At 36.2% G+C, this 10,897-nt stretch overlaps 1 long non-coding RNA gene across 1 annotated transcript; it reads right to left on the bottom strand.

Moving 5' to 3' along the window:
• Window positions 1–3,356: 3,356 nt before the first annotated feature.
• Window positions 3,357–4,605, bottom strand: LOC136802434 (uncharacterized). Its single transcript, XR_010846002.1, has 3 exons — window positions 4,456–4,605; window positions 3,739–3,822; window positions 3,357–3,419 (listed from the first exon to the last, which is right to left on the bottom strand). It is a non-coding gene; the product is annotated as an uncharacterized lncRNA (long non-coding RNA).
• Window positions 4,606–10,897: the final 6,292 nt, after the last annotated feature.

The following is a 10,897-nucleotide window of genomic DNA, read 5'->3' as shown; positions in this document are numbered from 1 at the left end:
TTTTTTATCACGCTGTCGAGGAAAAAGCCGTGGTCGTCTGGTACAGGCAAACATGCAAGACGATAGTGGTAGGGAAATATTTGTAGATTCCAGTGCGGAAGTAACGCACAACGAACAAAAGAAGATACCGACAGAGATTGCTTCGAAGACAATTTTTAGATTATTTTTAGATTATTATACAGAGTAGAAGTTTTTTTAAAAGATCTTTTGAGATCCAAAGCGGATTCGTGTCGTTTGCTTCTACCAAGTTAAAGTTAGTACTAAAAATGTTACCTCGATACCAAAAAGAATTCTTCGGAAATTTTCTCATTGCAAAACATATTGTGATATTGTATTTGTTCCATCATACTGTCCCATCCCATCCCAAATGTTCTTGTACGATCTTGTAAGATCCTATATTACCTAAGATCTTAGATTCTCTCGGCAAAATCTTGGTAAGATTTTCTAACATCTTGTTTTGGGATATTCTTGTAAGATCTTATATTATCTAAAATCATAGTATTTGAGGAAAATGGGAAATTCCCACGAAATCTTATAGCAACAAACGATTTGGTAGGGCTCTAACTAAGGTTGGAAGGGTGGAGTTTTAATTCTGAGTTTTGACTTGACACTTAAGATCTGAGGAAAGTTCAAGAATGGTCCAATAGGGCTCAGAATATAGCCTGGAAGTCATAAATAGTAGGGGGAATTTTGTTCGATTTTTTGGAATCGCTTGACTGTTTTGTTAGAAGCACTTGTTATACATTTTTGGAAAGCTAAGGGGTAGGGGAATCGAAATTACTATGTTTCCAATTTTTTTTCGGACACTTTGGTGTGATTTTCGGGCAAATATCACGGTCTCAGGCAAAAATCATAGGGTTAAAAATTAATGAAAATTTTAGCTCGAGAAAACGGAGACCAGTTGTATATTTTTGGAAAGCTCTCAAAAAATTAGGATTAGAGATATATTGCAAGTATAGGTGATTTCTGTACCTAACTCGAGATATTAACCCTTGAAAACCGTGTTTTTCAGCCAGAAACAGCTATTTTGTCCAGTTTTTGCGCTTTTTGAAGCTCAATATCTCGAGTTAGGTACAGAAATCACCTATACTTGCAATATATCTCTAATCTTAATTTTTTGAGAGCTTTCCAAAAATATACAACAGGTCTCCGTTTTCTCGAGCTAAAATTTTCATTAATTTTTAACCCTATGATTTTTGCCTGAGACCGTCATATTTGTCCGAAAATCACACCAAAGTGTCCGAAAAAAAATTGGAAACATAGTAATTTCGATTCCCCTACCCCTTGGCTTTCCAAAAATGTATAACAAGTGCTTCTAACAAAACAGTCGAGCGATTTTACAAAATGCCCTCTACTAAAACCCCTCCGAAATAGAAATATTTCAACTACATTTAACAAATAGCCACAAATGCAACATTCACGCCCGAACTTAAAATTGCTAAAAAAAGCCACAGCAACAGAAATGAAAAATATAATTCAGGGGGCGTTTACTTTTGAAGTCCCCTGATAATATACTCTTCGTCGATCTTTTGCACTTGATAGTTAAAAAGACTGAGAAAGAGGAACCGAAAAAGATGAAGATTTATGATGTAGTCAAAAATGAAAAATGAAGACAAATGATTTCTTCGTTTGTTCGACTTGCATTACCATTCCTTAAATGGTCATGAAGTTTTTTGAAATGAGGGTATTTCTTTAACAGGCTGTCGATAGTCAACGCATATTCCTTTCCCCTCTTCGTTCCAACAATTGTTAGTAAAATATTATCTGTTTTATCAATCGATTCCTTCACCCATTGATCCAGGGCACCACTGATGTACAGCTTTTTTAGGTGATTTTCCACAACTTGCCAATTCTCGGAACGTTTGTGTTTTTCACTTTCTGAAAAATCAAAAGATATTACAGGATATTAATCTAGTCTGATTATTGTTATATATCACAAATGTTACAAAATAGTTACATCCACAAATAGTATTCTTTGGTGCTTGATTGTAGTGATGGGGGGGGGGTAACAATAAGCTAAAGAAGTAGGTACTCCAGGAGAAGATAAATAAGATAAGGGGGTCGTAATTAAATGGAGGGTTATTTCAATATTTTGAAAATAAAGTTAAAGGGTCGGAAATGAGAGAAGCGAAATTTGAGCTACTGTAATAGTCGATGAAAATTTGATTTACCTTTTTTATTCAATTCCAATTGACGACTTGAATCTGAAATAAAAACGAGTTTAGTTTAAGAACAGGAGGAAAGAAAAAGCCTCCCGAATGAAGCCCCTCCATGCAGCCCCTTTTTAGTTATAACATTTTGATGAAAATTACTCCTAGCCCCACTGAACTCAACGTCATCGAAAATGATCAGAAAGCAAGTCCAGACAGTGGCGAACTAAAATGGATTGAGAAGGATGTTAAATGACCTCCCTCGAATACGTTAAGGGGATTAATTTTCGCGGGACAATTTTTTTTCAAAATCATTTAATTTTCGAGGGACTTTTTTCGCGAGGACGGAAATTGTAAATTTTCACGAGGATTAAATTTCGCGACTTTCGCGAGAACTTGGCTTGTTTTTTTTATCTAAACGAAGGGAAATTATGTCTAACACACCCTTAAAATTCCTACTTAAATTTTGGGAAAAACTCGCGAAAATTAATCCCCTTAAGGTATACAATGAAAGGCAAGGAAGTTAAAATCTAAAAACAGTGAGATCTAATAATCATAACAGATGATTGAGCATTTGAGCAGAACTCGTTTGAAAAAAAAAGAAACGAACCTTTTTTCTTTAATAGTTCACAACAAACACAGTGGTCTGCTTTCCCAAAGCAATTCGAATGCATTTGTTTGAAGCAGTGCTGACATTCCATAGGCTTTGCCAATTTTCTATGACATTTGTCACATACTTGATGCTTCTTCTTCTTTTCAATCAAATCCTCTATAACGCCAAGGTTGTCTGTGTATTTCTCTAGGCATGAAATGCCGAACTTTAAAACACTTCGTGAGACCCACTTTGCTTCTTTTAGCAATGCAATCTGTCTTTCATCGATAGAGCTGTGTTGGTTGAGAAAATCGATTACGAAGTCATAGCCAAACAGGTCCATCAAAACAATTTTCAATTGGTCATCTGCTGACGCAGGTTCTATGAAAGAAATTCGTTTAGTTATGGAATTCGCTGAAGCAGAATTTTGTATTTCTTACTGGTATAGACTGGTAGCGACGAGGAATGAACAAAGAGGTTTGCAGGTGAAAAGACTTGCCCTTTTTAGAAACATATTGAATGATCTATTTGTGAGTTTGAGACACTTTTCAAACTGATATTAAAAAAAAAAGATATTATCATTATAAAAAAGCGTGTACCTGCATCAACGGTATCTTCATCATTATTGGTTCGACTTTCTTGAGAGTTAAATTGGTTGGATATGCAGCTGTTGATGTCTGTAAATGAAGATAAATAAAAACGAATACTGTAATTTCTAGAGGGGTTAAGATCACCTGCCTAAGCAGTAAGACAAGAATGAAAAATATTTGGAGACCCCTTTACGAAATTTGCTGGCTTGATGCGATTCTATACCACCAAACTGTTGTTTCAAACATTTTTTCGCATGCTAATCATTTACTTAACCATTTTTCTTTTGACAGTTTCGAATAACAAAACCCAGCACTAAGGGTCAGACTTAGATTTACAACAGTTTTGGTATACATATGTTTGAATATTTGTCATGGTCAACAAGTTAGCTACATCCCATTATTATACCTGTATTCGATGCATCATTAATTCGCAAATCTCCGGCGTGTGGATCTTTGTGAGAGAAAACTTGGCTGGGTCTAAATTCGTCGCCTACAGAAAAGGAAATGGACAGACGTTACCTTTAAAGGCAACTAATTTTTGAGGGAAATAAATTTATAGGTTTTTGCTCATTTGAACCAAAACCGCAATATTAAGTTCATGAAAAACATTTAACATGAGAAAAGCATTGGTTAAAATTATTTACAGAACTGCCCTAATAATTGCACTAATCAGGCCTACTACTATAGTCGAACGTGTGCAACGCACTGGGCTCAACTTCAGTATTTTCCCAACTATTTAGAGGCCCAATTGTAGATATTCAGATTGAATTATAGTGGAAACTCGTCCCAGGCCCCAAAAATCTAAATTTTTGAAATATGAAAGTAACACCCTCAGATATTCACCCAAGGACACTTGTGCTAAATTTCAGCCAAATCGGACCATTTTTGGAGTCTCCAGGCTGCCCTAAAGTTTTTGTGACAGACAGACAGAGAGAGAGACAGACAGACACACACACACATTGTCAGATTCTAGCTCAACTGAAGTTGAGAATAACTATACACCAATTTATAACAAAATTCTTTCGTAAAATGCATGCTATCAGGACAGAAACCCAAGCTTGAAATCTGAACTGGACACATCTATGTCTACAGGCGGAAAATTTGCCATGCACTGTATACTCACCATCACTGTCAAATCCAAAGGTCATTACATTTTCCTCCACAAATGAGATCTCCGTTCCGGCATCATCACTATCATCTTGCGAGTTATCGTCTTTAAATGAAATCTCTGTTCTTGCATCAAAAATATCATCTAGAGAATTAGTGTTAACATCTTTGGAAGCTGAAAAAGATGATATGATATGATGATGATATGAGCCCTCCCCACTGGGGAATGGGTCCTACTCCTTACGAAGTAGGAATTCCTTCTCTTTCAAGTTGGAACGCATACTCTCTCTCAGGTACCTAATAGCCTGGGGGGGTTGGAATAAGCGGGGGGCTTGGAAAAAATCTCAAAACTTAATAAGTGGGGGGGGGGTGGAATAAAAATGTCCTGGGGTGGAAAGTTTTGAAAAAGAGCCTAATACAGCAGAATTAGGACAAAAGAGGGAACTTCCAAAAACATTTACCCAAAAATTAATAGGGGGGGGGGGTTGGAATAAGAATGTCCTGGGTCGAAAAATTAATTAGCGGGGGGGTTAGCTATTAGGTACCCAAGAGTAGCACGTCGCAGGTGCAGAACGGGATGAGTGACACCGAACACCACAATGTCTGGCATATCACCCACACTCTTGTATTAGAGTATTAATTAGGGTTGACCCGGGCGAAGGTGCATTCACTTGCCAAGTGAACCGTAGTGCCACAGTGGGAATCGAACTCAGACCTCCCAGATGGGAGTCAAGAGCGATGACCACCACACCACTACGCTGAAAAAGATTATAGTTTAAATATAGCCCTTTCTAAGACATCTTATAGTCGAGTGAAAGTTCTATAGCATTGACCCAAAGGGCTAGAGGCAAGTCTCTTGGATAGGAAATGAAACCACTTATTTCCTATCCAAAACGCACGCGCGTAGATTTTACACAAACGCCGGGGTGAAACTAAAATCTATCGCTTAGATTTCAAAAAATGTAGTCCTCCAAAACAAAAGAATCGCTAGATACAATCTGTCGTCATGATTGCGGCCCGTTCTATGCGCGTTTTGGATGGGAAAAATATGGCTTCAATTTCTCTTGCCTGAGAAGGGTTAAGGATTCGCCTCTAGCCCTTTGGGCTTGAAACTCGATATTCTGAAGTGCCAAAGTTCCAAGATGTTAAATTTTTAACAAGCATTTACACTTAAATATGATGAAAGATTTAGGGTAGAAAGAATATTTCTATCATTAGAAAAAACTACTGACCTTGTGCCGGACTCACAATATCACCAATTTTGGTTTTGATTGGAGGTCGATTTTCTAAAATTATAATAGAAATACGTAGAAATCGTTTCAAAATAAATATGAAAGTTAGTAGTCTTTCAAGCAAGTATTTCTCATCGCACATTCGAAAGAAACAATGGGCCATTCCATTTTATATCTATACAAGGGGTTGGACAAATTTTCTAGAGGGTATTCTGAGGAAATTTTCCAGGGGGTGTTTTTCATTTTTCCAAGGGGCTCAAAAGTTATTTTAAAATTTCCAGGGGGTAAAACACTTGTTTTAGTTCGTCCACCCTCACTTTAAGGTATCATCAAAAGGATTTTTCCAAGGGTGAATTTGCAAATTTTCCCATTTTCCAGAGGGTATCCACACATTTTCAATAATTTTTTTTGACTTGAAAAGGTTAGTCCGACCCCTGTATGGTTTTTTAATGGAGCAGCCCAATCTCTTATCTTTCTTCTTTCTTTTGTTCCCCAGAAATCAATCTCAACATTTTGGCATTATTTACCTTTAGACATCTTTTTCTTTTTCGACTGTCCATCACCTTAAAAAAAGAAGAAGATTTTAAAGGAAAAAGGTCTAAAATAGTTCAAAAGAGTTGACAGTTGAGAACAGCCCAAAAACTTGGTGAAATGTTGATTCTTCTGGGGGTTCTTTTCACTAATTTTTGTCGGAATCATTTTAAAATATTATCTATAATTTAATTTTCTTACTTTTCTTGCAAACTTGACAACGCCAAGATTTCGATTTGGGGCTTTTCTTTAGTCCTGTACATGCTAGGTGAATGTTATGAAGACACAAAGTGCAGGTGATAATTTCCTCTAAGCAATCATCTGGAATTGTATGATCACAAACTTTACAACTCATTTGATAATCTTTCTTTATCTCTTCCACAACCTTTTGAAGCTTTGTCCAAGCATTTTCTTCCAAGTATGGTCTGATCAAGTTGATGTCAACTTCAGGCCTAATTATTGCAACATTGATCTCACAAGGTTCTCGCAAATCAACTCTCTCCACCAAATAGAGACCTTTCAGTGCATTTTTGGCAGTTGTTGGATACGTAATCCACGAAAGGATTGTCTCCTTCTTGTTTTCAATAGGTAGCTTGACAAAGCTCGAGTTCTTTGTTTTGGCTTTTGGTAATCCAATAACAGTTGTGACCACTCCTTTGGGACGTCCCTTTTGCTTCAAACCTGAAGGCATGATTATTTGTTTGATTCCATTCACTAAAATAAATGTTTAAAGAGGACAATAAAAATACTGGAAAATTTTCAACATTTCAAAACTGTCACTGTCAACCACTCCAAAGATCAAGTTTCGGACTGTAGGTTTAAGAATGTAATTTAGAGGTCTAGAAGGTGCTTAATCCCCTCAGCTAAGATGACAAATCTATTATTTATTAAGAATTAGGGATATGTTTGCCGTCCAGATATAAAACAAAAAATCAGAAATAAATTTAACCTTCGTTGGCTTTTTCCGTCAGCACCTGTGTCTTTTGTGTGTCTTGCTGGACTTCTTGGCTTGTATCTAATAAAGTATCGATAAGCAGATAAGAAAAATCTATTTAGCTAGTTGTTTAGTAAAATCCCCTTGAACTTGATATCATAAATCAACATGTTGTATGGACTTTTTCTATGTAAAATACATGAAATGAATATATGGAAAGCTTCTTTTTTACCTGGAATAGTTTCAGGAGGACAGCTTTGATGGAAATCAACTAAATAAAACAGAATAACGAAATGTTAAATCCACTCTGTAATGTCTAAAATTATTTGGACAGCAAGGTGTTTGAAACCCTTATTTAGTGAAACAGATCAGATAACCTGCAACACTGATTTAAGCTAAAAATTGTGTAAGGAATTTTAGTAAAAAACCTGAATTAGATTGACACTTAAAAATGCAAATCAAAATTATCACTATACAGCACTATATCCTTAGCAAAGAAAATTGTTTGGTCTGAAGAATCAAACAACAAAAATTTCAAAAAAAAATCTAAAAAAATCCAGTCCAGCCACAAATAGCAGTGGTACACACTCTTACCCTCGTTGTTTGTTGATTCCTCAATGACAACTTCTGTTCCAGCAGCCCACGAGTTTATCAAATCTTTCAGTTGGGCTAGTCTTTGGTGATACACTTCCCCAGTTGAAAATGATATGATATCAGCCAATCTATTTGTAACAGTCTGTGCAGTTCTAAAACGTTTGTTTTTGGTTGTGGAAGCCGTGGAAATGACAGATTTTTCCACATTAGGTGTTTCAGGACTTCTTTCACAATTTGAGTGTCTGAGCAATCTACAGTTTGACCTGTAGTGGGCTTTTGTCCATCTTTTACTGCATATGGTCTCATCATACATATCCAATGACAAGAAAGTTCTTAAACTGAAAATGTGTCGACAGGGAAGAGACATTGCTTTGTTGAAATTACAACTACACGTAGCAATGCTCAATGTGTATTTTCCACCTTGTGATGACTCAGTTGTGTAGAAGTCAGGTTGATCTCCATTGGCGAAATTGTAAGTGGTCTTATTGGCAATCTCTAATTGATTCTTCACATGAGAAAAACCATAACTTGTCAGATACTTTCTGTAACTGCTTTCCTCTGGGCTGATGGCTGTTTCAACTGGCACCCTTGAAAACTCTTGTGCAGCCTTGTGGTCCCTTTCAACTCTTAGTGTTGTTAGAAGCATGAAGAATCTTTCACAGAACTTCTCAAGAGAAGAGTATAGTGCAATTACACTTTTCATTTTAGCATTCAGACTTTCAAGGCGATTGTTTGTGGTGTTCAAAAGATTTCCACATTGGAATTGGAAGCCAATCACCCACTCACTTTGTATTGGCCCCCAGTGCTCTTCGAAATAGTTGAGGACTTGCTGTGGTGCAGCCTCCTTAAAGTTTGCTTCACGATTCTCATACTGTTCTTTGTTTCTTGAGTAGGCCATTCCCTGGAACAACTCAGCCAGGACTTCCACAGTGGCATTAGTAATCCCCATTTTTGAGGATGTTACTTCTCTTCGGAAAGATCTCAATGAATGATATAGGCATATCAACAATTGTGCATTAGGAAATATTTCCTTGAAAACTTTCCTTTCAACAATGTCTTTATCTGCCATGATGACTCTCACTTTAATGGAAGCTGCTTCATTGTTCTGTCTAAAGGAGTCAAGCACCCATCTGAGAGTTTCCTCATCTTCAAAGGCAAGAAGACTGACTCCTATTATCTCTGTCATTCCCAAAGAATCTTCAACAAATAAACTGCTAGGTTGAGATCAGTCAGTCGATGGGTTGCGTCAACAAAAAATACATCTGGGTATGCTTTAAAATTAGCTTTCATTTCTTCATCTTGGAAAAAAACTCCGGTGAACACATCACTTTCATTTGATGACACATGCACGTTGCAGCCTGAGAGTATAGAAACGTAAAAGTAAAAGTAACAAGCAACATGCTGAATGGACCTACCTAATGATTAACATCAGATGAAAATAAGAAAAAAGTGACAATAATTGTACAAAAATTCAGAATGGAAAAATAAAGCTTGTGTGTTGAATAATGTAAAATGGTAAAAAGGAATTTCCCCAAATACGAAAATCACTTTAACCATTCAGGCCCAAAAAACCTTTTAAGCTGTTTTTGGCCCAAATTTGCCCAAAAAAATTTTCCTTAAAAATCTGGCTCCGTCACATTTTGGGCATTGCCATTTTGCATCATTGTGCAAAAAATCAGAAAAAAATTATGAGTCAACATTGAGAAAAGCTATATTTTCTTATTTGGTTAAAAGGAATTTCCCCAAAATACGAAAATCCGTCTTTTAAGGCGAGTAAGAATTTTCCAGGAAAAACCATTTCAGCCATTCTTTATAGAATCTTGCCCTCCATCTTTGTACAAAAAATCAGAAAAAAGTAATGACAGGATTTTGCACAAAGTCCAAAAAACCCTATTTTTAGGCAGTTTTTGGCCCAAATTTGCCCAAATATATTTTTTTTCGAAAATCGGGCTCAGACACATTTTAGGCATTGCCATTTTGCATCATTGTGCAAAAAATCAGAGAAAAATAATGAGTCAACATTGAGAAAAGCTATATTTTCTTATTTGGTTAAAGGGAAATTCCCCAAAATACTGAAAATCCGTTTTTTAAGGCGAATAAGAATTTTCCGGGAAAAACCACTTCAGCCATTCTTTAGAGAATCTTGCCCTTCATCTTTGTACAAAAAATCAGAAAAAAGTAATGACAGGATTGTGCACAAAGTCCAAAAAACCCTATTTTTAGCTAGTTTTTGGCCCAAATTTGCCCAAATAAATTTTTTCTCAAAAATCAGGCTCCGTCACGTTCTGGGCATTGCCATTTTGCATCATTGTGCAAAAAATCAGAAAAAACTAATGAGCCAATCCTGAGAAAAGCTGGTAACAGACGGACGGACGGACCGACGGACGGACGGACATGGGTTAATTTATAGAACCTCCACCGGGGTACCCGGAGGTATGTCCAAAAAAGAAGTCTAATACCTTATTGGTGTAATTTTGTTGTTGTTGTTGTTACGGTTATAAGGGCGGACGTAAGGGGCCAGAGTTAAACTAGGGCTGGGTTAAAAATAAAAAGAATTTAGCTTTGGCCAATTCAAATTTTCTATAGGGGTCAGGACACCCCTTATTAAGGATTATGGTCTTTGATTTGTTACTCCTTTGCAAAAAGGGTTTTTTCTTTTTAAGTAATTTACTAAAAAAACAGTTAAAGAAATTTGGAAGTACCTGTGTAATACTAAAAGAATTCAGATACTTAGGTTTATGGTAGAAAACTGGCACACTAAGCAAAATTTTACAAAGAACTAGAACCCACTTAAAAACAAGACCCCTTAAAGTAACAAGGCTCTCCTTATAATAAATGACAAATCTATGGTTTCTCTTAATTCTAAAACTGTTGAACATGCTATCCCCACTAGCTCAATTTTAATATCTTTAACTCTGTTTTCAGAAGTACAATCGACACAATTAAGTTCCCCCATTCATGAAAATTTGAAATTCTTTAACATCCTCTTGTTTATTTTGGACTTAATTACAAAAATACCTTAAGTGGATAATTTTTGGTGTGGATTTAATTTGGTGATTTGCCAAAACATGATTTTTGGTGAGAATTTAATTTGGCGATAGATCAATTTTGTAAAATTTGGTGGGGATTTAATTTGGCAAATTGCAAACTTTGAGACACTAAAATGG

This window comes from Clytia hemisphaerica, unplaced genomic scaffold (assembly GCF_902728285.1).
Source record: "Clytia hemisphaerica strain Z4C2 unplaced genomic scaffold, Clytia hemisphaerica genome assembly, whole genome shotgun sequence".
NCBI classification, from domain to species: domain Eukaryota; kingdom Metazoa; phylum Cnidaria; class Hydrozoa; order Leptothecata; family Clytiidae; genus Clytia; species Clytia hemisphaerica.
The sequence above is the reverse complement of the archived record's forward strand: the minus strand, read 5'-3'. Positions and strand labels throughout refer to the sequence as shown.